Source organism: Rana temporaria, chromosome 7, assembly GCF_905171775.1.
Source record: "Rana temporaria chromosome 7, aRanTem1.1, whole genome shotgun sequence".
Taxonomy (NCBI): domain Eukaryota; kingdom Metazoa; phylum Chordata; class Amphibia; order Anura; family Ranidae; genus Rana; species Rana temporaria.
In genome coordinates this window covers 186,291,235-186,318,221 of record NC_053495.1, presented here as the reverse complement: position 1 = coordinate 186,318,221, position 26,987 = coordinate 186,291,235, and the positions used below count along the sequence as shown (strand labels likewise).

Here is a 26,987-nt window from a genome sequence, read left to right as displayed (position 1 = left end):
TTGCTTGAGAGATGAAGGGTGCTGGCTCAGCATAGACAATCAATGGAAGAAATGAGAAGTGGATGCCGCACTCCAATACAACACCTTTATTCATGTAAATCGTGATCCGTACACCAACAGAGGTACAGGTTACAGATGCAATTAACTGACGCATTTCACGCTGTTAATGGTGCTTAATCATAGCTGTAGGACCACCAACCTCAATCCTTCATTCACACATACTGGCCCGGATTCAGATAGAATTTACGTCGGCGTATCGATTGATATGCCGCGTAAGTTCTAGGAAGCGCCGGTGTATATTCTTTCTGTATTCAGAAAGCAAGATACGCCAGAATTTTACTAAGACACGGCCGGCGTAAGTCTCTTACATCGTCGTACCTTAGTTGCATATTTACGCTGGCCGCTAGGTGGCGCTTCCGTAGATTTACGCAGGAATATGCAAATTAGGTAGATACGCCGATTCACGAACGTAGTTGCGCCTGGCGTATCTATATGCGTCGCTTACGTAAGGCGTCGGACCGGCGTAAAGTTACCCCTGCTCTATGAAGCGTAGCCAATGTTAAGTATGGACGTCGGGACAGCGTCAAATTTTTGGTCGTTTACGTAAAACGTTCGCGAATAGGGCTTTGCGTAAGTTATGTTTGCATCGAAAGCATTGACTATTTGCGAAGTGATTTGAAGCATGCGCACTGGGATACATCCACGAACGGCGCATGCGCTGTTCGTAAAGAGCGTCAATTACGTGGGGTCATGATAGATTAACATACAACACGCCCACTACCAGCCAAATTTGAATTAGGCGGGCTTACGCCGACACATTTACACTACACCGCCGTAACTTAGGGCGCAAGTTCTTTCTGAATACGGAACTTGCGCCCTAAGTTACGGCGGCGTAGTGTATCTGAGATACGCTACGCCCGCCGATACATACGATAATGTATCTGAATCCGGGCCAATGTATACAAATATGTGAAAAAATATTTTTTTATGTTCACTTCATGTTCTACTTCTTAAGGGACTTCTCTAAGAAGTAGCTACAAAGGGGAGCCCCAAATAGTAAAAAACAAAACAAAAACAAAAAACGTTTTGTTGAAATCTAGCTGTCCATGACCGTAACTCTGATACTGACTTAGATGAAGCCTTGTCCTAGCATTATTATCTTTATTTTATTTTATTTTACACCCCTATATATATATATATATATATATATATATATAAATATATATATATATATATATATATATATATATATATATATATATATACAGTATATATATATACACTTCAGTAATTTTTTCTCCATTAGAGAGGAGAAAGAGTACAGGGCAAGAGCGGACTGACCATTTGGGCACTGCCCGAGGACCCCATGCCACTAGGGGGCCCCATCAAGGTTGCCAGCCTCAGTAAAACCAGGGACAGAAGAAGACCATGAGGCCACATATGTGCATAGGCTCGACGGGAAGGGGTTAAAGCAGATCTTCAGGCTTTTTTTTACATTTCTGGTGCGTCAACCAAAGTTGGCTCTGATTCTGTGTCAGGATCACTTTACTGTCCTTTGAAATGCACACATTTGTTTACACCAGATGTTATATCTATCGCTGTTCATCTGGCAACCGTAGATATTATAGCTGTGGCTCTCATACATTGAAGAGCTATCTTAATTCCCTTCCACCCCTTGGCCATTTACCTACACCATGACAATGGTATCATAATAATGAAAAAAAAATATCCTTCTGCCTTGAGTTCTACTTTAACCGCTTGCCGACCAGCCGCCGTCATTATACAGCGGCAGGTCGGCACGATCAAGCGAACCGTCGTAGCTGGACGTCGATTCCTTTAAGCGGGATAGAAGGCGCACATGCGCACTGCACAGCGGGGTGTCGATGCTTGTGGCCGCGATGACCACCGGCCACGAGCAATCGCGGGCACGAGAGGCAGAACAGGAACGTGTGTGTGTAAACACCAAGTCTGAAAAACAGGCAAGGTCCTTAACCGCTTGCCGACCAGCCCCCGCAGTTATTTTTTTTTTTATAAAAAAGGAAACTTTACAACCATTTTAAAGCGAAGGTCCACACAAAAATGGAACTTCCACTTTTCGGAACCCTCCGGTGTCACATTTGGTACCTTTCAGGGGGAGGGGGGGGGTGCAGATACCTGTGTAATACAGGTATTTGCACCCACTTACGGGCATAGACCCCCGCAGAATCTGCGGGAGTCTACGCCACTTCCCCTCCCCCCCTGCTGTCCTCTGGGAGACACACGGATCCCAGAAGACAGCAGTGACCATTTGAATTGCGCAGCGCGGCTTCACTTCCTGATTCGCTTATCGAAGATGGCGACGGCAGCATCCGAAGACCTAGGGACGGGCCGGCCTCGGGTGCTGACATCGCGGGTGCCCTGGACAGGTAAGCGTCCTTACTTTATAGATCAGCAGCTGCAGTATTTGTAGCTTCTGACTTAAATAAAAATAATATTTGGTGGACCTTCGCTTTAATGTATACTGTTAGACAGGATAATACAGTTGGTTGCAGGTATGTCCGTAAGTTGAGTTGGGAATTTTCTTTGGTTTAGTTTTCCATATTATACATTACATTGTCCAGCTTGGACCATCGTAACTATGTATATACTGTACCATACCTGGTCGATGTCCCTAAAATGTGGAAATCACGGGTCATGCGATGAGCAGTTGGCCTGGTACATGGAGGTCAGCCGCTCAGCATGGGCACCATTTGGAGCATGCAAAGTATTTGCTGATTGGACGAGGTGATGTTCCTGCTCCAACCCTACACCTGATCCAATCAGAGAACACTTTGCAGAAATTTAGAAAATGCAAAGCATTCTTTAAATGGTGTTTGTGCCGAGCAAGCAACTTCCTAATAGCCAGATTCAGGTAGTGTTACGTCAAACGTATCAGTAGATACGCCGTCGTAACTCTGAATCTAAGCCGTCGTACATTTAAGTGTATTCTCAAATTGAGATACACTTAAATGTAGCTAAGATACAACTGCCTGCGCCGTCGTATCTTAGCTGTCTAGTTCCGCCGGCCGCAAGGGGCGTGTACGCTGATTAACGCATAGAATGCGTAAATCAGCGAGATACGCCTATTCACGCTGGGCGTAATTTACGTTCACGTCGAAACCAATAGTTTTTTTGCGGCGTAATTTGGAGCATGCGCACTGGGATATGTCCACGGACGGCACATGCGCCATTCGTAAAAAATGTCAATCACATCGGGTCACGATTCATTTGCATAAAACACGCCCACCTCTTCACAATTTGAATGAGGCGCGCTTAGGCCGGGACATTTACGCTACGCCGCCGTAACTTAGGACGCAAGTGCTTTGTGAATACAGCACTTGCCTATCTAACTTACGGCGGCGTAGCGTAAATACGATACGCTACGCCGACACAAACATGCGCCGCCCTACCTGATTCTGGCCCAAAGTTTACAATGCAGAAGAGCAGCCATGGAACCCGGAAGCAGATGGAGATTACTAGAGTGGCAGCGATCTCCAGCTTCCAGTGGCCTTGCTAGTTATGTCATATACATAGTTACATCGATCCAAGCTGGCCGATGCCTGCAATTATTCTTTAACTGAACTTTCCATGGAGATTGGAAAGTGGTTGAAATAAATAAAACAAGCCATGAAGAAGACACGCAACATATAAAGATAATCATTTCCTCGTGAAAGGGGCAATCAGTTCCAATTGAGCCAAAACAGAACTCGCAGGAAGTCAAGCTCTCTACAGATATAAGAAAGTCATGACAAACGCATAAAAAGTCCTTTAATGAGCGCTGTCGCTAATTGCGGCACATATGTTTTGCTCACATGCACCAATAACTTTTAAATTATATTATTTTAATGCAATAAAACTAAATAACAATGACCATATGTCAGTTTCGCTGTCGCCATATGCTCAATAATTCCCGTACATGGGAATATCTGTAAATTAATTCTTGACATAAAATAGAATTTTATAGCTTTGGAAACTGTAATGTACATTTCTTTGCAGTCAGAGAGGAGTCATCATTTCATAGCGCTATTTCTAACAAAACAATAATTACGGTGACGGAACGGTAAATTAAAATAGACTGTTGGATCCAAGAGGGTGAAAAAAGCAACCAAAGAAAAGTTGGATGAATGAATTTAAAAGGGTTTTCTACTTTGTCTGTAGATATATTTCACGGGGCAGATCCACAAAGATCTGCCCCGGCGCAGTGTATCTGAGATACGCTACGCCGCCGTAACTTACTTTTTTTGGTTTGAATCCTGGAAGAATTTGCGTCGTAAGTTACGGCGGCGTAGTGTATCTCTCGCGGCGTAATGGTGCCTAATTCAAATCGGCGAGTAGGGGGGCGTGTTTCATTTAAATGAAGCGCGTCCCCACGCCGAACGAACTGTGCATGCGCCGTCCCTAAATTTCCCACCGTGCATTGCGCTAAATGACGTCGCAAGGACGTCATTGTTTTGACATGGACGTAAATTCCGTCCAGCCCGATTCACGGACGACTTACGCAAACCAAATTTTTTTTTTTAAATGATACGCGGGAACGACGGCCATACTTAACATTGAGTACGCCACCAAATAGCAGGTTTAACTATAAGCCGAAAAAAGCCGACTAGAGACGACGTAAAAGCATGCGACGGCCGTTCGTACGTTCGTGGATCGTCGGAAATAGGTAATTTGCATACTCGACGCGGAAAACGAGGGGAACGCCACCCAGCGGCCGCCGGAAAATTGCATCTTAGATCCAAAGGCGTACGAAGACGTACGCCTGTCGGATCTAACCCAGATGCCGTCGTATCTTGTTTTGAGGATTCAAAACAAAGATACGATGCAGGAAATTTGAAAGTACGCCGGCGTATCAGCAGATACGCCGGCGTACTCTCACTGTGGATCTGCCCCCACCCCTTTTCTTTCTCTTAGCAGCTGAACTTCCACTAAAAATGCTAGTTGCCTGGCTGTCTATGGCTTTAAAACTTTCCTATTCACTGATTCAAAACTATAATGCTGCGTACACACAACCGTTTGTAATGGTCTGGAAAACACAACGTTTTTTTCAACCCAATTATTGTTAAGCTGGCCTTGCCTACACACGATCGTAAAAAAAAAAAAATGCTCTAGCAAAGTGTGGTGACATACAAACAGGGGCGGACTGACCATTGAGTCACTCAGGCACTGCCCGAGGGCCCCATGCCACTAGGGGGCCCCATCAGGGTTGCCAGGCTCAGTAAAACCAGGGACAGTATGTAAAAATCTGTGTTTTTTTTTTACATCTGTCCCTGATATGTCCGAAACTGACATGCTTTTGATGTGAAAATCCAGAGATTTTAGCTGCACTGCCTCTGCACTGCCTCCTGGCGTGGTGGCCATGGCCATCTGTAAGCCCGGGGGCCCCATAATCTTCTATTGCCCCTGGGCCCCATGAGTTCGCCCCTGCGTACAACGGCACTATAAAGGGGAAGTTCCATTCGGATGGTTCCACCCTTGGGGCTGCTTTTGCTGATTTCGTGTTAGTAAAGGTTTGGTGAGAGACGATTCTTGCTTTCAGTCTTCGCGCTTTTCTGTCTGTTACAGCGTGACGAATGTGCTTACTCCATTACAAATGCTAGTTTTACCAGAACGAGCGCTCCCGTCTCATAACTTGCTTCTGAGCATGCGCGTTTTTTCACGTCGGTAAAGCCCACACACAACCATCTTTTACGACGTTAAAAATGACAACGTTAAAAACGACGCGAAAATTTAGAGCATGTTCTAAATTTTTAATGCCCATTTTTAACGTTGCGAAAAATACTCTGGAGCCCACACACGATAGTTTTTAATGCTATTAAAAAAAAAAATCCCCCCCCCCCCCTTTTTCTCCTCCCCTTCTTCTCCCTCCTAAATTCAATTTCTTCTTTCTCTTCCTGCTACCCAACACTTCTCTTTCATCTTCCTTTCTACGTATATGTTTCAGGTACTGGGCCCCAGAGAATTTTACTGGAGATTCAGGTGGCCAGGAGCGGGGTAATCCGACCCAGTATATAACTGCGCTGTCGGGGGGTTGCTCCGGATCCGCTAGGCGTGATCCCCATTGGTGGGCAGCCCCTATAATCACATGGGGCCAGATTCTCATAGAATCGTCGTTGGCGTAGTGTAAGCCATTAACACTACCCCACCGCAACTTACTGGAGCAAGTGCCGTATTCTCCAAACACTTTCTCCGTAATTTGCGGTGGCGTAGTGTAAATGGCCCGGGGTATGGCCGCGTAATTCAAAGGGGGCGGCTTGTATTCAAATTAAGCGCGCCCCCGCGACAATCGAACTTCGCATGCGCCGGACAGAAAAATAGCCCAGTTCGCATGCTCCAGCTCACAACGGAAAACGTCAATGACGCCGACGTGAGCGTCATTGACGTAAAGTCGTATTCGTGAACGACTTAGGAAAACGACGTAACCGACGGAAAAAGCCGACGCGGACCCGACGCCATACTTAACATGGCATACGGCGGACTGGCGTAAGGTTACTCCTCATATAGCAGGGGTAACCTTACGCTTACGGAAACGACGTACGCGACGACTACGCGACGCTAATTTGTTTGGGAATCGGCGTATCAGGCTCATTTGCATAGTCAAATGAGAACTGAACGTAAACGCCACCTAGCAGCCGGCGTCGCATTACATCTAAGATCCGACGGTGTAAGTGACTTACACCTGTCGGATCTTGGCCGTATCTATGCGAGAATTATTCTAGGAATCACTCGCATAGATACTTGGGGCCAAAAACAGAGATACGACGGTGTTTCCTGAGTTACACCGTCGTAACTCTTTTGAGAATCTGGCCCAGATTGCCTACTGACTACATTTAATACCGACACCGATGTTTTTGATGTGTTACTTATATGCCTGTAAGCGTCAGTTACCGTACTTTGTAATGTTCTATGCCCATTCTGTATGTTTTGTTTATCTTTTGCTCTTTCCTTTTGAAAAACAATAACATTTATATTTAAAAAAAAATAAAAAATCTTTTACATCGCGAAAAACGGTCGTGTGTACGCGGCATAAGAATTAGGTAAGGGTGATGGTAGAGAGTGATAGGTGTCCCAGAAGTCAAATCGAAGCCTTCTGTGTAAGGCCGTGTACAGACGACCAAACATGTCCGAGCGGGCAGGATTCCAGCAGACTGTTTTAAAACAAGTCCAGGAATATTTGCCCGCTGGGAAAAGGCCCGGCGGGCAAATGTTTGCTGGAATCCTGCACGCTCGGGCCTACACACGACCGAACATGTCTGCTGAAACTGGCCCGCGGACCAGTTTCAGCAGACATGTTTGGTCGTGTGTACGGGGCCTAATAGTGGATTGAAGTCTCAGCCTGGACCCCCGCCAGGCCACGCCCCCAACACATTCACCCTGCCCACCTAACAACCGACTTCTGTTGCACCGGCTGCCGTACACATGGGCAGAATTTTGCAACTAGCCAGTGCCACCCTACATTTGGCCCGGGTGCACTAGTCTCAACTCAGAGGTGACATAGTTACCGGTATATAATTCCTGTTGCTTGTGCAGTTCTTGGCTGTTTTCACAAATATCTGACACAGATCAGCACTTTCTGCGACCTCTCACCTTGTGATTTGTTATGAGGTTATAATGTTACAATCTGATCTCAAGAGGCTGAGAAAATGCTTTCCTCTGCCTGAAGCAAATGTATGGCGTCATTTTATTCTAGCCAAAAGTATCTAACTCAAGCTCAACAATGGATTTTTTAATGATAAAAGAAGCTTTTTGATGACATACAGTATGAGGAATGTATTCCCGGATGTATAAAATAAATTGAAGATCCATTTTACTCTTAGGTTATCCTTAGGGTTGCCTCCTCTACAAAGGCAGTAAGAGCCAATAATGGTGACCTAATAGGGTCTCTTATCAAATGGACATGTCAGCTGGTAATAGTAACATATCAGTTACCATTGTAACTTTGCTCAAAATCAGGAAAACCATAAAAGCCATATCTTACTGTTTCTATTTATTTATTTGCCTTAGAGCATATTTCACCAAAACAAACTTCGATATCTGCCAATTGAAGGATAAAGAGAGTTTTCAACATTGAACTGAAAATGATTCCTTCAAGGCTGGCTTCACACTGTTTATTATTTTTTTTTGTTACTTTAAAAAAAAAAAAAGTTTGAGGACATTAATCGACACTGCTGACACCATCCACCGTTTTACTGACACCATCCACCACTCTACTGACACCATCCATACATGTGTGTTTGAGCTTTGAGGTGCACACCCTATTGCAAAAGGCTGCGCACACCTATGTCTATAGATACACCCCTGGTGTGAACCAAGCTTACGAGTGTAGCTTATTTTTCAAGCCCTGCCTGAATTTTTTGGGGGCCTAAAGGGACGGAGTTAATCACATGACTTATGCCGCGGACTCACGATCGGAATTTCCGATGAAAAAAGTCAGATGGAAAAAGTTGGAAATTCCGATCGTGTGTGGGCCCCATCTGACTTTTTTTCATCAGTGTTTAGAAATAGAACATGTGTTTTTTTTTTTCGATGAAAAAAAAAAAAAAAACGATTGGAAATTCCTATCGTCTGTGTGCAACTCCGATGGAAAAAAAACCCACGCATGCTCAAAATCAAGTCGACGCATGCTCGGAAGCATTTTTCTCAGCTCGTCGTGTTTTATGTCACCGCATTTTAGACGGTCGGAATTTGGTCTGACAGTGTGTATGCAAGACAGCTTGAATGGAATTCCGACGAAAAATTCCATCGGATTTTAGGCCATCGGAAATTCCGATCGTGTGTACGGGGCATTCGTTAATTTCTTTCCCTTTGCACTGTCCAGGTTAGCAGTTGATAGTGGAGGAAGACACTGACGGCGGTGGGCCTTTATATGACCGCGATAGAGGGTGTTCATATTCTTCTGTGCAACACTGAAAAAAAAAAATCAGCTTTCCTTATGATAAAACAACCATCAAGATACATTAAAGAAAAAGCTGAAGCAGCAGAAAATGTCTATTTTATTGCACGCATTATAACTTTCTGGTCAGTCACCTTTGCTAGGCTGGACGCAGTCACCGAAACAATTGCCCAGTCAACTATTTTCTTTTCTGTATTACATTTGGTTGGGCAGCGTCGTTTTTCAAATGAACCAGACAAGGCTGAGTTTATCAATTACCCCTCAAAGTGTGCAAAGCAAACACAATTCCTATACATACAAATCTTCTTTTGTGCATTAGTTGCTTCTTTTTAATTGTTCAAAAAGAGAAAAATAATATTATTTAGTCTTTGTTGGCATTGTCAAGCAGCAATATGCTATTTACATTCATAAACACCAGCCTGAACCCGCATGAGGTACTCGGTGGACTGTTGGACCCGCTGCTCATGGAGGAACCATCAAGTTTAAAGATGAGCCCATAGATAAAATAGATTTTGCACCAAAATTGATAATTTTGACATCAGTGGCATGTCACTGAACAAACCTTTTATATTTTGTATATTGAGCTGCCTTACAGAATTTTGTTTGAAAAATAATATTTTATTTCCGTATTTAGAGAGTTTTTCGGTTGTAAACTTCCTGCATACAAACATAGATCTCCTCAGAAAGATAACAAAAAAAACAAGGAAAAAAACCCCCCCGAAAATAATGGACATACTCCATGGACTACTCTTTCTGCCATCACTATTCTCTGTTTCTATCTATTTAGAGTTTTATTTAGTTAACTTTTTTTTTGATGTGTACGCTATTTGTGTACTATCACTTTTACCGTGTTTTCCCGAAAGTAAGCCCTACCCCGAAAGTAAGCCCTAGCGTGATTATGGGGGCGGGCTGCAATATAAGCCCTACCCCGAAAGTGAGCCCTAGTCAAAGTTCATTAAAAATCTACTTTTTCAAACCTATACATTGCTGCAATGTTTCCGTTTATTACTGTGTTAAAAAATATGGTACCGTTATGTTTAAAGCCACTGCTGATCCGTCCTCTTCTCACCTCGTCTGCATCCCATCCCTCTTTACTGTAAGCAGCGGGCCAGCTCTTCTCGTTCCTCCTCTCCTCCCCCCTGACATCTTCAGCCCGTCCCTTCTTACTGCACGGAGCGAGCCGATGACAGGTGACCTCGGCTCTTCTCCCTCCTTATCTCCTCCCAACTGATATCTTCAGCCCGTTCCTCCTCAGCGCGCGGAGCGCGCTGACGTCAGCGGGATCTCTTCTCTCTCATTCTCTCCTCCAGGATGACGAAAGAAGAGCAGGTGAATACCGGTACACCAAGGAGCTGTATACCCTACGGTAAAAGGTATTTTCTATGGTACTGCACCTTATACAGTGCCAAGATGTCTTTCTCAAAATACTGTAATGACTCCTGACCTGACAGTTAGGGGGGGGGGGGTGACAGGGGGACACAGAATCTTTGTAAAATTTGTACATTCCGTAAATAAATAAGCCCTACCCCGAAAGTAAGCCCTAGTGTGTTTTTTTGTGGACAAAATTAATATAAGACCCGGTCTTACTTTCGGGGAAACACAGTAATGTTTTAGTTCTAAAATATACATACAGAATATGCATAATATATATATATATATACACACAGTGAAACCTCGGATTGCGAGTAACGTGGTTCACGAGCGTTTCGCAATACGGGCATTTAAAAAAAAATCCTGACTCGGGTTGCGAGTGTTGCACCACAACACGATCAGGATTTAAGCCACAGTGGTGTGCAGTACCGCATCTATCTATCTATCTATCTATCTATCTATCTATCTATCTATCTATCTATCTATCAATTTTGGTTTGCTTCCTCAGTCCAGAATCCCCCAATTAAAGCATATCTAACACCCCCCCCCCTCCCAAATAAATAAATAAAATAAATTAATTGCACAATTCCAGTCCCTTCATGTCTTTCTCTATTGTGATGACGGCAGCCATGGTTGTCACAGAGGTTGGACTTGAAAATGTTTGTCTTTGTTCATCTCCGTTATATGTTAGATGCATAGGCCTGCGCAAAGGGTGTGCCAGGTGTGCCTGGGCACACCCTAAACCTGGGATTGGAAACCAGGCAATGGTGGGCAGGTAACAGGTAAACCACAATCCTTCCTTGCCAACCCTCAGAACCTGGACACGAGAGGTGGCTGGGGTGGAATTTAGTGGAACCGATCTGTATTTTTATGGTGGGTAGGTCTGCAGGACAACCCATCCTGGCTTAACCAGTATTTGTTGACAGTCCTGTGCACACCTGTTTAAAGCCTAAGGCCTCGTACACACGACCGAACATGTCTGCTGAAACTCGCATGCGTCGAAGTGATTCGACGCATGCGTGGAAGCATTGACCTTCCAGGGTCGCGCACGTCGCCACATCATCGTCGCGGCGATGGCGCGGCCACGTCAACGCGTTCGCTGTCCACGGGAAATTTGGTCTGATGGTGTGTACAGCCATCAGACCAAAATCCGGCAGCGCACATGTCCGTTGAAGACGGTCCGTGGACCGTTTTCATCGGACATGTCCCGTCGTGTGTATGAGGCCTCACACCAACAAGCCTCGCTCTGCCTCCTTGGGCAAAAGGTTTTTTTTCAGAAGACAATCCAATATAGAGGTTAGGAGAAGGAGTCCACACCAAGAATGCTTTTTAAAAAAAAAGGAAAGATATTACCATACATTAACCATCATTGAAGGTGGCGGCACTCAGCTTAAGTTACAAACAGTCCAGGCATATTTTAGAGAGAGGGGAGAGAGAATGCTCGCTATTCACAGGAGGGGGGCCCAGAGTCCGGTATCCCAAAGAAGGGGGATTCAAGTAGTGCCATAAATGCATAACCTTCTGCCACCATTCCAGGTTTCCTAAGGGGAAACCAAATGAATAAGGCCCAACTGAACTGCCTAAGTGTTGAACTTACACCCACCCACAGAGACAACCAGTAATTACTTTTCTCTTGGCAACTAACCCAGGAAGCTTTTTGCATTCAGCCTAAAACTAAAATCTCTAAATCTACTTGCAGCAACAATCTAAGACTAACCTATCAAGCCCTGTAAAGCAAAAATTGCTATACAAACCCTTTCTGAAGCCGTTCCAGTCCAGTCCCATGCTGAGCTGTCAGCGGCGGCTTCTCTGTGTAGGCGGGTGCAGAAGAGGCAGCCACCAATGGAAGCCCCCTAGTAACTCTAATGCCGCGTACACACAATCAGAATTTCCAACAACAAATGTTCGATGGGAGCTTGTTGTCGGAAATTCCGACCGTGTGGACATTTGCTGTCGGAGATTCCGACAACAAAAATTTAAGAGCTGGTTCTCAAATTTTCCGAAAAACAAAATCCGTTCACGTAAATTTTGAGCGTATGTAGACAGTTCCAACGCAGAAAATTCCACGCATGCTCTGAATCAAGTACGAGGCGGAAGCGCTCGATCTGGTAAAACTAGTGTTCGTATTGGAGATAGACCATTCGTCACGCTGCAAATTTTTTAATCTTTTAATGCAGCGCATTCTCTTCTTCTTTATAATGCTAGAATAATGAAGTTGTTTTGCTGCTTATATTCACACAGAGTTCTGACAAACAGATAAAAATTTCTCCGAGACTCAAAGGGTGGCGCACTTGGTATTGAACTTCCCTTTTATAGTGCCGTCGTACGTGTTGTACGTCACCGCCTTCTTGGCGATTGGAATTTTCAACAACATTTGTGCGACCATGTGTATGCAAGACAAGTTTGAGCCAACATCTGTCGGGAAAAAAATCCACGGCTTTGTTGTCGGAATGTCCGATCGTCTGTACGCGGCATATGGGTGACGTCACTTCCCAGGCATTTCCCTCCCGCTGTCTGGTGCACAGAGCTTCCGTCGCTGGAGACCGTACCATAGCGGCTTCAGAAAAGGTATGTATAGCGATTTTTGCTTTACATGGCTAGATTGGTTAGTCTTAGATTGTGGCCGCCAGTAGATTTAGAAGTTTTAGTTTTAGGCTTAACTTCCACTTTAAGCTCACACAAGGTTACAAGCATACATCATTTCTGACAAGATCAACAGGTCTTTCTAAGGCCTCGTACACACGACCGAACATGTCCGCTGAAACTGGTCCGGCGGACCAGTTTCTGCGGACATGTTCGGTCGTCTGTACGGCCGACCGGACAATTTTCCGGCGGATCGGACAGGTTTCCAGCGGACAAATGTTTCTTAGCATGCTAAGAAACATGTCCGCTGGAAGCCTGTTCGTCGGACATGTTCGGTCGTCTGTACGACTCACCGGACATGTCCGCTCAGCCGAAAGCCCTCGCATGCCTCGAAGTGAAACTTGCTGAAACTTTGCTTATCCAGAAAGAGGAAAATGAATGCAGCCACCACACCTAAGGACTTTCTAAGCTGCAATATATTCAATATTTGTTTTCTGTGTTTAGATACGGCTTAACCTAGTTCATTTGTTTTTTAATGGAAACTTTTAATGAGATGCATTATTTGCTTTAATTAAGTTTTAATTGTGAGCCAAACAACAAACATATAATGGGAACAAGTATTACATTAATAATGAACATGCAGACGTGTGTCACACAGATGCCCGGCATGTGATATATCTGGCACCAGGTTGTACTGTCACTGGGTGCAAAGGAACAAGGTGTCTTCTCATACTGTGACAAAGAAGTAATGTATGCATTCTGGCAACTTTCTCATTTATTCCTTATTACTGAAGTGACATTATTAATTAACAGTAACTAATTATAGTTTAATTAAAAACTCACATAAAGAAAAAGGCAAATTCCAAATGCTAATGACATGGTTTGCAGGTTATTATTCTGTTGTCTGGTAGAAAAATTAACATATTACCTGGGATTTTATTACTAAAGTTAGGTATCAGAAGATGGCTGCTAGTCCATTATGGATAGAGGAATGCGATTGTTTGTCTTTGGGGGTAAATACAACAAAGTGGCTATTTCATGACTGGTACAGGTTCACATTTGTTAGAGCCAGCTTCCTTTACAGCTCTTAGGCCTCGTACACACGACCGAACATGTCTGCTGAAACTGGTCCGTCGGACCAGTTTCAGCGGACATGTTCGGTCATCTGTACGGCCGACCGGACAATTTTCCGGCGGATCGGACAGGTTTCCAGCAGACAAATGTTTCTTAGCATGCTAAGAAACATGTCCGCTGGAAGCCTGTCAGTCGGACATGTTCGGTCGTCTGTACGGACCGTTTTCATCGGACATGTCCCGTTGTGTGTACGAGGCCTAAGTATTTGGTTACATAGTTACATAGTTAGTCAGGTTAAAAAAGACATAAGTCAATCCAGTTCAACCATAAAAAAAAAAAATATATATATCGTACAATCCCATATACCCAATTCTATATCCACAGTTGATCCAGAGGCAGGCGGAAAAAAACCCCCAGCAGAGCATGATCCAATTTGCTACAACAGGGGAAAAAATTCCTTCCTGATCCCTCGAGAGGCAATTGGACTTTCCCTGGATCAACTTTACCTACAAATGTTAGAACGTTATATTATGTACATTTAGGAAAGTATCCAGGCCTTTTTTAAAACAATCTACTGAGCTGGCCAGAACCACCTCTGGAGGGAGTCTATTTCACATTTTCACAGCTCTTACTGTGAAGAAACCTTTCCGTATTTGGAGATGAAATCTCTTTTCCTCTAGACGTAAAGAATGCCCCTGTGTCCTTTGTGTTGACCATAAAGTGAACACCAAGTTCACTATATGGAACCCTTATATATTTGAACATGTTGATCATATCCCCCCTTATTCTCTTCTCAAGAGAGAATACATTCAGTTCCTCTAATCTTTCCTCATAGCTGAGCTCCTCCATGCCTCTTATCAGTTTGGTTGCCTTTATCTGCACTTTCTCCAGTTCTCCGATATCCTTTTTGAGAACTAGAGCCCAAAACTGAACTGCATATTCAAGTCTTACTAATGATTTGTATAGGGGCAAAATGATATCACTCTCTCCTCTTTGGTGACGTGACATCCCAGAACTGGATAGGAAGCAAGAAGACTTTTCTTTTGGCAGATGTTGTGTCAGACTAGTGAAGAATCTCAAATTAGGGCCAACAGCCCAACATACCTTATTAAGACTAGCCCATGAGGACAAATGCCCCCAATCCCTCCCAAAAGCTGCTGAGCAGAGATGATTTATCCACAGGCACAGCAGAACTGAATGATAGCTTTGTTTGTGGTAACTTGTCAGAACCATTATACTACCATGCACATGAAGGCCAGGGATGACTTATATGGAAAAACTACACAAAAGATTTGAATCTCATGCTTCCGAGTTACTTAAAGAAGAAGTTTGGGGTGTTAAAAAAACAAACATATATACGCGCCTTCTTGCAGCTGTCCCCAGTGGCTCTAAGCCCAAGAAGTGAGTAATCACATGATCAGTGACCGCTGAGATCTCAATCATCTCTGAGCAAGGAGCAGAGAGTGTCGGTCAACACTCTCTGCCCCTCGGGTACTCAATGGAGCACGGGGCTCGGAAGTCGGTGGGAGCAGCTGGCTTTTTTGTTCATACTTTTCTTGTGGGTCGCAGGAGTAACCAAGAATCAGCAAACAGCTGGATAATGCCCACTGTTGGCTACCATTACAGAGCCACTCTAGGAGGCTCAGGAAGGGTCTTGACCACTTCGTCTGGATCCACCCAGATGCTGGACAGACAGCTGGCTTCGGCTCTCAGCCGTGCATTCGGAATCCTTCCAGAGCCTGGAGTGGCTCTGTGATGGTAGCCAACAGTGGGCTTTTGCTTGCAGTTGGCTGATTCTGGGTCACAGGAGAGCACAAGTAAGTGCACTACTGTGACACACAAGAGAGATATGACGAAAAAAGCTTTGGCCACACAAATATGTTCTAAGAGAAGCATGAAGGCTGCCATTGCTAAATGTCTGACATTGCAATTTACTGTACAGCCTCTGGCTTTAATAATTCTGAAGCAGACCTAGAACAAATATGAAGATCGGATTGCAGTTAGAACTATGCATATGTGTTCTAGATCAGTAGATCCTAAAGTCCTGAAGCTACTGGATCAGCATGGCAACCAGTGTAACCTTCTCTTACCTTCACTGGCATTGTTAATGAATTTGATTCTTAAATCTTAAGGGAGTGAGATGGGGACACAAAGTCCCCCCCTGTGGGTGATGTTATCCTACTGCCAATAAGACCCAGGGGAATGGTGAACTCTCCAAATCTCATGAGAAGACACCGCAGCACCATTGCTGGGAGCATTTTTTCAGCAAGAGCAGAAGCCAAGGGAAAGGTAAGTATACTATCTACCTCCCCCACCTCCTACAGATTTCTGGAATTGTTTATCCTAGTTTTAAGAAAGGGGTGGGGGCACCAAAAAAGCAGACCTTGCCCAACTAGTAAACTCAATCTCAAGTATAGTGGAACCCTTGGATTACAAGCATAATCTGTTCCAGGAGAATGCTCGTAATCCAAAGTACTCGCATATCAAAGCGAGTTTCCCCATAGAAGTCAATGGAAACCAAAACAATTTGTTCCGCATTGACTTATGGCATGCAATACCGCATATGGCAAGAGGTGGGAGAGCCTCGGGAACACACACACACAGAAAGGCTCGACGACAGCTCGGCGGACCTTGGTAAACGTCAGAAAGGCTCGGGAATGGCGTATTTCCGAGTCTTTCTGATCCTTTCCGAATGGCGCCGATCGCCTCGGCTCCCGCGCCCCCCGGCCTCAGGCCAAATATGGTACTGCACACTGCTTTGGCTTGAATCCTGCTCGTTTTGCGAGACAACACTTGCAAACGGAGTCAGGATTTAAAAAAATACAGTGCTCGAATTGAGAAACGCTTGTTAACCGCGTTACTCGCAATCCAAGGTTCCACTGTATTGTTCAATAAGGTCCTTGTTCAGGTACTTCCATGACACCATACCATGACAACGCTCTGTCCCTGTCTCTCCCATTTGGGCTCTTCTCACATGGCTTTCCAATGGAAACAACAAACTAGTTTGTTACTATGCAGGCATTGCCCACTGTTATCATCATAAGGAAATACTGAAAATGTCATGCAACTATCACTGGTGTACATATACGCAGAAAGTGGTTGTATAGAAGCTGCAGGAGAACAGCAAACAGGAGATAAGGTGAAAACACAGTGCTTTGGCCTACTCATTGTCATTCAGTTAGGGTTTGCATCTACTGTAATAGTGAAGTTGTGAACAAGGTTGACCTGTAGGGGTGGGGGATTAATAATGGGGGTTGGCTAGCACCCAAATATCACCCTCTATTAAGACCTTTGATAAGGAACTTTCTGTGCTCTCCTAATAAAACTTGTTGATCGTGGTGTATGAACCTATTCCCCAGCATGGGTTGATAGGCATGCCAATAAATTACGGGAAACCAAGTTGCTGGCTCAACGGCCAGTTTCCCATGTTCTCTTGATCTGACATAATGAACACATAAACCATTATACTCCTTTAAGGAAGGTTTCCCTTTGTCATTCCAACAACTCCACAAGTAAATTAATTACCGCAAATCTGACACCTCATAAACTACAATCTGATTATACAAGCAAACAAAATTTTGGCAGTGATTTATAAAGTGTGAGAAGAAGTCAAATCTAATTGATGTCCTCTGAGTTAAAACTGTTTACAGACTGATTTGTAGATTAACCACAGCGAGGAGGGAGGGGAACATTGGCATGCTAACCAGCAAGAGGGACATATTTAAAGAGTAACTCATGCTAAACTGCTCAATATGCAACATGGAACGGTCAGATTAGGCAATAACCATGGCTGCTGAGAACATAAAAGCAAAATATAGAAATAGAACACAAATTTCAAGCAGAATACCAGTTATGAATTTTTTACATAGTTACATTGACTCAGGTTGGATCAGTGTAACTATGTATGATCCTGTGTGATCCTGTGTGATCCTCTAGAATCTAGAGGTGCCCAACCTGCAGCCATTTGGTATATGCTGTGCGGCCCGTGGACCCCAGCAGTATGCAGTGGGAACATTGATTTGGGTAATAGCAATGATCTCTACTAGCCTCTGTAAGAGAAACCCGGGTAACAAGCATGCAGTGGTGCGCAGGCATGGACATTCCAAGAGATGCACAAGAAAGGACATGTACTGGCGCATGCGTAAACCTGCCAGTGACATGCACACTTTGCTGAGTAGTCTTTCACCTAGTGCCTGTTTACCCAATCTGTACAAGTTTCCTGTATCCTGACCCGGCTTGCCTGAACTCTCCCTCTGACCTCCGCCTGCCTACTTGTTACCCCGGCTTGTGCTTGACTCCGCTTCTGCCTGATGTTCCTGTGCCTCATTGCCCGACACAGGCCAGTGTACCCTGGCCTGTGTCCCGTCTTTGCCTCTGCCTCACATCCCAAGTCCTGCTCTGTCCGGCTGTGGATGTCCTCCTGGCTTACATCCCAGGTACGCTTCCAGCTGCCGGTTCAGCGACACAGAGCTCCTGTTCTCAGTTTGGCCCATCGCTCTCCAGCCACCTGGATCCTGCCAAGACCCAGCCAGAGCTATCTGCTACATCACCAGGACAAACAAAGAGGATATATCTACATACTGAGGACACAGACAGCAATAAAAATTCTTCCCAGAGTCTAAGGCCTTGTACACACGACCGAACATGTCCGCTGAAACTGGTCCGTCGGACCAGTTTCCGCGGACATGTCCGACCGTGTGTAGGGCCTATCGGACAGGTTTCCAGCGGACAAAAGTTTCTTAGCATGCTAAGAAACTTGTCCGCTGGAAGCCTGTCCGTCGGACATGTCCAATGGTTAGTACGACTCATCGGACATGTCCGCTGGCCCGAAATCCCGCGCATGCGTCAAATTGATTCGACGCATGTGTGGAAGCATTGACCTTCCGTGTCAGAGAACGTCGGTGTCGTCTACGTGTGTACACACATCAGACCAAAACCTCCCAGCAGACATGTCCGATGAAAATGGTCCGCGGACCGTTTTCATCGGACATGTCTGCTCGTCTGTACAAGGCCTAACCCTGAGGCCCCATACACACGGGAGGATTTATCCGCGGATACAGTCCAGCGGACCGTTTCCGCGGATAAATCCTCTCGAGGATTTCAGCAGATTTTAATGCGATGGAGTGTACTCACCATCGCATTGAAATCCGCGCCAAAATCCTCTGGCGATGACGTGTCGCGCCGTCGCCACGATTATGACGCGGCGACGTGCGCGACGCTGTCATATAAGGAATTCCACGCATGCGTTGAATCATTGCGACGCATGTGGGGGATCCCTTCGGACGGATGGATTCGGTGAGTCTGTACAGACCAGCGGATCCATCCGTTGGGATGGACTCCAGCAGATGGATATGTTGTGCATGTCAGCAAATATTCATCTGCTGGAAATCCATCCCAGGGGAGATTTATCCGCGGAAAAAGATCCGCTGGCGTGTACACACCATAGGATCTATCCGCTGAAACCCATTTGCTGGGATTTATCTGCGGATGGATTCTATGGTGTGTATGGGGCCTCACTCACACTGTCATAACCGAAAAAAAGGTTTTTGCTGACACCAACCCATGGCCCTTTAAAGCGGGAGTTCACCCATTTGTAAAAAAAAAAAAATTCTCCCCTTAGCTTCCTGCTCGTTTTTACTAGGGGAATCGGCTATTTATTTTAAAATATGAGCAGTACTTACCCGTTTTCGAGATGCATCTTCTTCCGTCGCTTCCGGGTATGGGTCTTCGGGAGCGGGCGTTCCTTCTTGATTGACAGCCTTCCGAGAGGCTTCCGACGGTCGCATCCATTGCGTCACCAGTAGCCGAAAGAAGCCGAACGTCGGTGCGGCTCTATACTGCGCCTGCGCACCGACGTTCGGCTTCTTTCGGAAAATCGCGACGCGATGGATGCGACCGTCGGAAGCCTGTCAATCAAGAAGGAACGCCCATTCCCGAAGCCCATACCCGGAAGCGACGGAGAGGATGCATCTCGTAAACGGGTAAGTACTGCACATATTTTAAAATAAATAGCCGATTCCCCTAGTAAAAACGAGCAGGAATCTAAGGGGGAAAAGTGCCCTCTAAGGGTGAACCCCCGCTTTAAGTGTATCTCTATGTCAGGAGCAGGAGTTCCTGATTGCATGATTTGCTGTCACAATGGTCACATGATGGAGCACTTGTCCCACTGGTTCCTAATCATAAAAGGTGAGGGGGAGCTATTGGTGACAGCTTGGTCAGTGTGCTGGAACCTCAGAGCACACAGCAGCAGAGCCCCATAGATCAGTGGTTGTCAACTTGTGAGCAAAAAGAGGCCTCAAATGCCATCCCTGACATGACTAAAGGGCCGCAGATAAACTGCAGACCTAATAGAGGAAATGAGGGTCAAAGAGTGTAGACATGCTACATTTTTGTCTGGAGATATGCTGCAGAAGGCAATACGAAAATGGAAACATGTAACATGAGGCTAGTAGAGATCAATGCTATAACCCTAATCAATGTTCCTACTACAAACTGCTGAGGTCCAAGGGCCACACATCATATACCAAAGGGCCATAGAGGCCTATAATGTATGTAGCACCTAAACAACCCATCCTCCTCCTCCATAGATGCATAGATACTTACCTTGATCTGGACTTACCTGGTTCTACTGTTTTTTATTAGACATGTGCATTCGTTTTCACTCAAATGCATTTTCGTCTGAATTTTGGGGATTTTCACGCTCGTTTTAACAAACGCCCAGAATCCGAAATCCGAAAGATCCGACATAAAAAATGCTTCATTTTTCGTTTTGTTGCGACAACAGTTCGATATAGATAGAAGATTCGACATGACGGTGACAATAGTGATCTCGGTCTATCGGACCTGCAGTTGATTGTGCCTAACCTAATTCTATTAGTCCGAGATTATTCGACATAGAGAGGAAAGATTCAACATTTTAGACATGAAGATTCGACAAAGCAGCTAAAAACTTACGATCGCCGTGAGCGGACATTGATGGTCAAATGCTCCGCCCATAGGCTATAGAAGAATTCGAATGTTGGTTGACTAGTAATAATAATTAATAAATATAATTATTACTAGTCATACAACATTAGAAATCTACTATAGCTTGTGGGCGGAGCATTTGTCCGGAAATGTACGATTGCGGCGTCGTACAATTTAGCTGCTTTGTCGAATCTTCTTAGAACATCCGACAGACACCATAAGCCTTAAATTGACATATTCGACCTTCATTCGGATTTTCAGATGAATACATTTTTTAACGAAACAAAATAAATAACAATGAATTTCAGGAGTAACTAAATAAATGTATTTTTCGGACTAAACCGAAATTCCCCCCAAAAAAATTCAGTGTGCGCATGTCTATTTTTTATATCCAACAGTCCAAGTCTTCAATTCCCTGTGCCTGCCTTTTCATTAGTGCCACATACACTACTATGAGGCTGTGCCCCAATGCTAGAGATAATCAGAAATGATCCCATAGACTTCTATGGGGCTGTAATGTGCAGGTACGTCCAGGACAGTAAGAGGGTGGGTTGGTTTGGTTAGGTCAGTGGAAGGGGCAAGACGTATACGTAAACTTTGCTTTAAAGTGCACTTATCCTTTAGGAACTAGTCCTACAGGCAGGCCCGGACTGGCCATAGGGCAGACCGGGCATATGCCCAGTGGGCCGCAGCAGGCCGTGGTGGCCCGTGGGCCACAGGTCACGTCTCTGTAATGTAGGGGGGTCTATATGGGCTGTACTGTAGAAGGGGGCTGTAATGTAGGGGGGTCTGTATTGTAGAGGGGGGTCTGTAATGTAGAGGGGGTCTGTAATGTAGGGGGGTCTGTATTGTAGGGAGGGGGTCTGTATTGTAGGGAGGGGGTCTGTACTGTAGGGAGGGGGTCTGCACTGTAGGGAGGGGATCTGTACTGTAGGGATGGGGTTTGTACTGTAGGGAGTTCTATGTAACATCCAGGGGGTCCAGAAATGTTAGGGGGTGTCTGTGTAACAAACTGTGGCGGTGCTATGTAATGTAAAGGGGTCCAGAGGTGCAGGGTGATGTGTAATGTAAAAGGGTCCACAGGTGCAAGGTGCTGGAACCCCACATCCCATCATTAACCACTGCCGCAAAGCGCCGCCGCCGTGCCCCCCCCCCCCCCCCTGGGCTGCTTAGTCTAAAATGCCCGGCCTATTTTTTGCCCCAGTCCGGGCCTGCCTACAGGGTATATTTATTAGGGTCCCCTGTTCCCATTACAGCTTAATTAGTATAGTTTGATTTGAAAGCTTTTGAAAGATCCACGATCACTCAGCCCTTTAATATCGCCACAGTGCGTCATCAGAGAAACTTTGAACAAAGACCGCCACTTTCTCAACAATAAAAATTAATTTGCCTTAAAAAGGATCATCAATTATTTTTAAAATAGATATGGAGTTTTAATATCTGGAGTTTCTGTGATTTATTGAATGGCAGGTCTGTCCGCCGGAGTATTTATTATGGAACGCTCAGTTTTATGGGATTTTGTCTCAGCCGAACGAGTTAGCTTAAAAATCACAATGGGAGGAAGGTATGAATAATTAATGAGATATTTACAGAAAACGTGTGTTAGTTCTCAGGCAGGAGGGTAAATCTTCCCACTGTTATTCTACAGAAGAAGTGCCGAGCTTATGCGCTTCAATATATAGAATGCAATCAGAATATTAACTATAGAAAAAAAATATGGAAATGTTAATTGTCACTTCGGAAATCTTAAAATAATTCTCCAATCTTCTCCAGGTAGCACATAAAATCTGTCAAAAATTCGCTACTGTTTTCCAACAAACGGGGGCAACTGAGCTTAAAGAGGAACGGCAGTCTACTCACATCATTTGTAATAAAAACATCTTTGCCATTCTGAAGCTTCCCTCAAACCACTTTGCAAATTATTTTGTATATACACTGTACTGTGACTCTGTACTTGCCAAATATGCTGCAGAAATCTCCCTCCACTGAGTTGCCTGTTCACTTCCTGGATTTACACAGACACACACCTCCAGCTCTGCAGCTCTCATTGCCCCTCTTATGACTCATCCCCCCTCCCTTCCTGACAAACTCTCACAAGAGTGGGAGAGCAGTGCATGATGTCATAAGCCTAGGCTTTTTACCAGACAAGAAACAGGAAGTGGGCTGTATAAGGTATTTACTGGCAGAAAAAAATATGTTTTACTATCCAGAGTTAAAGGAGTTGTAAAGGAGTTTTTTTTTTCAACTTAATGCATTCTATGCATTAAGGTGAAAAAAAATCAGATGATGCCGCCCCCCCTGAGCCCCCGTTTTACTTACCTGACCCTTTGAAAGTCCCGCGCTCGCCCCCGTCATCCTCCTCAAGTCTAAGGCCCCATACACACGTCCAAGGAACTCGACGTGCCAAACACATCAAGTTCCTCGTCGAGTTCAGTGTTGAAGCCGACGAGGATCTCGGCGGGCCGACTTTCCTCATTGAACAACGAGGAAATAGAGAACATGTTCTCTTTTCGGCCCGACGAGTTCCTCGTCGGCTTCCTCGCTGAAACGTGTACACACGACCAAGTTTCTCGGCAGAATCCAGCTCCGACCGAGTTTCTCGCTGAATTCTGCCGAGAAACTCGGTCGTGTGTACGGGGCCTAAGCCCGGTCGTTGATTGACTGCAGTGGATGGATGAAAAGCAGCGCAGCCATTGGCTGGTGCTGCCGTCAATCACAGTCATACACAGCTCGCAGCGAAGGCCAGCCTCGCTCCCCACGATTGAGCATAGGCCAGCCCAGCCCCGCCCGCCCGCCGCACATGACCACTTGACCCAATCACATGGCACCAGGGGCCGGCCTGAGACTAAACATGGTGGCTGGAGCGCGGGGTCACAGAACTTAAAATTAGGATAATGTAGCGCCGGTGACACGTACTGGCGTAGGATTGCGCCCCCCTCAAATGTTGGGCCTGGGCCTCGCACCCCCCACGCTACACCACTGAGTCAGGACAAGGCATGGTAAGTTAATAATGGAAAAAGTTTGGTTGCATGGAGACCAAAGGCAATACCGGTGATTTCTCCTTTTCTCTCTGCCTGCATTTTTTTTTGGCACAGCTTCCAGAGTCCAGTTTCTTTTTAAATGACAAGTGTATAAGGTAATACATAGCTGGCAGTTATTGTGTACAATTAAATCCAAGAGAACATGTGCGGAAGAAGCATTTCCTTGTGATCAAAGCAAGGAATGTAACAGCTCGCCGTGAACTTTCCTAGACAACTATAATACTCTTCCTCCATGCTTTATATAAAGATCTAAAGACTCACACTCCAAGGATTATAAAAAGCTAAGACGTTAACCTTTGAATAGGCTCCATCTACACCAGTGCAAAAAAAAAGATCAAGGACAGTAAAAAAAAAAGGGGGCAATACTTACAGAGGAGAGAAGTGTCCCTGGTGCTAGTGGCTGCTGTCCTAGATGAAATTCTCTATCCTCTGCTCCCCCACCCCCTATACCCCCACAGTGGTCTTCCAGTGTTGCAGGGATTATTACAGATTTTGGACCTGTCATAGGCACATGTCAAGAGTGTAGGCTATGCCAATCTTTTTGCCCCCCTCTTCAATTCATAGAAGCCATACTATAGCTTCCATCATTGAAAAATGCTTTATGAATGAATTAAGGTCTGCCTTTAACTAAACATGGGCCCAGATTCTCGTATCTGGGCGTAAAACTGCGGCGGCGTAACGTATGTCATTTATGTTACGCCGCCGCAAGTTTTACAGGCAAGTGCTTTATTCACAAAGAACTTGCCTGTAAAGTTGCGGCGGCGTAGCGTAAATCCCCCGGCGCAAGCCTGCCTAATTCAAATGAGCTGGGTAGGGGCATGGATCATTTAAATTAGGCGCGCCGAACGTACTGCGCATGCGCCGTCCCAAAAATTTTTACTGACGTGCATTTCGCTAAATGACGTCGCAAGGACGTCATTGGTTTTGACGTGAACGTAAATGGAATCCAGCCCCATTTACGGACGACTTACGCAAACTACGTACATTTTTACATTTCGACGCGGGAACGACGGCCATACTTAACATTGGTTGCCCCTCATATAGCAGGGGCAACTTGACGCGTCGAAAATCTAACGTAAACGTTGTGACTTCACTGCGTCGACCGCGCGTACGTTCGGGAATTTGCGTATTTTGCTAATTTGCATACTCGACCGGGAAAACTACGGAGGCGACACCTAGCGGCGAGAAAAAAAATTGCATTTAAGATCCGACAGCGTAAGAGCCGTATTCTGCCAAGAAACCCGGTCAAGGAACTCGTCGAGCCAAACGATGTGTTTTGCTCGTCGAGTTTCTCGGACGTGTGTACGGGGCCTTCCGCCTGCCGGATCTAATGGTTATCTATGCGTAACTGATTCTAAGAATCAGTCGCATAGATACGACGGCCCAGATTAGGACTTACGACGGCGCACATTGCGTTGCGTCGTCGTAAGCCCTTTGAGAATCTGGGACATGGGCTTTAAAAACAAATGTGGTGAGTGATTCTCACATCTTTTTCTGCATGTGTATTAAAGACTAGACACTGAAATATTTACAGTAGTTTCAGAATTTAATTTTCGTCCTTAAAATAAATTGATTTAGTTACTCCCGAAACTTGTTTTTATTTATTTTGTTTTGTTAAAAATGAATTTGTCCGAAAATCCGAATTAAGGTTGAATCGAAGGCTTATGGTGTCTGTCAATTGTACATTTCCGGTCGAATGCTCCGCCCACAAGCTATAGAAGAATTCTAATGTATGACACTAGTAATAATTATATTTATTAAAGCGGGAGTTCACCCATTTCTAAAAAAAATTTTTTTCTTCCCCTAGATTCCTGCTCGTTCGGTCTAGGGGAATCGGCTATTTGTATTAAAATATGAGCCGTACTTACCCGTTTTCGAGCTGCATCTTCTTCCGTCGCTTCCGGGTATGGGTCTTCGGGAGCGGGCGTTCCTTCTTGATTGACATTCTTCCGAGAGGCTTCCGACGGTCGCATCCATCGCGTCACTCGTAGCCGAAAGAAGCCGAACGTCGGTGCGGCTCTATACTGCGCCTGCGCACCGACGTTCGGCTTCTTTCGGAAAATCGTGACGCGATGGATGCGACCGTCGGAAGCCTCTCGGAAGACTGTCACTCAAGAAGGAACGCCCATTCCCGAAGCCCATACCCGGAAGCGACGGAAGAAGATGCAGCTCGAAAACGGGTAAGTACTGCACATATTTTAATACAAATAGCCGATTCCCCTAGAGAAAACGAGCAGGAAGCTAAGGGGAAAAAGTGCCCTCTAAGGGTGAACCCCCGCTTTAATTATTATTACTAGGCATTTGACCATAAATGTCCACTCGCTGCGATCGTATGTTTTATGTCGCATCTTTCGGGTTTCGGATTCTGCGCGTTCCTTATTGTTTGTTAAAACGAACGTGAAAATCCCTGAAATTCAGACAAAAAGTCATTCGGACGAAAACAAATGCACATGTCTATTAAAGACATATTAAAGTGTGTGCATAGCCAAACTTTTGTTTTCCAACAGGAAGTGGATTGAAATCTATGAGAAGTGCCCTCATTGAAATATTCACCTCTTTTTCTGGTGACAACTGTAAAATAACAGATTTTTCATAATTTTCAGGCCCAGTGGCAATGGTCGCCAGGACACACAGAAAGAGTGAATGTACCCAATGGGGACGTAGATTACCTTAAAAATCTATCAGGGGTTCTAACCCTTCCCGATTCTATTCAAAGCAAGTAGATTTTTTTTGACTAAACACTTTAAAACAATACCTGGTGTTGATGCTGCCATGCCCCAGTCTCCCAGTTGAGCTCTTGCATTATCACCCTGTCCAACAGACTTCTGATGGAGATGACAAGTGCCTACTACACAAGCATGGTCAACTGTTGTCATCACTAAGGAAACCTGGCCTGCAAAATGGCATGTGCAGAAAGTGCAGGAAATCAGTGGATTGCCTTTTTTCTATGGTACAGAAAATGTGATTCAGTTAGGGCTTACAGCTACTTAACCACTTATGCCCCGGACGATTTGGCTGACCAGGCCACTTTTTGCAAATCGGCA

At 45.1% G+C, this 26,987-nt stretch overlaps 1 protein-coding gene across 1 annotated transcript in view; it reads right to left on the bottom strand.

The window, feature by feature from the left end:
* ADGRL4 (adhesion G protein-coupled receptor L4) overlaps window positions 1-26,987 on the bottom strand; it is a 244,784-nt gene that overhangs the window by 146,266 nt on the left and 71,531 nt on the right. The gene's annotated exons all lie outside the window — the stretch shown is intronic.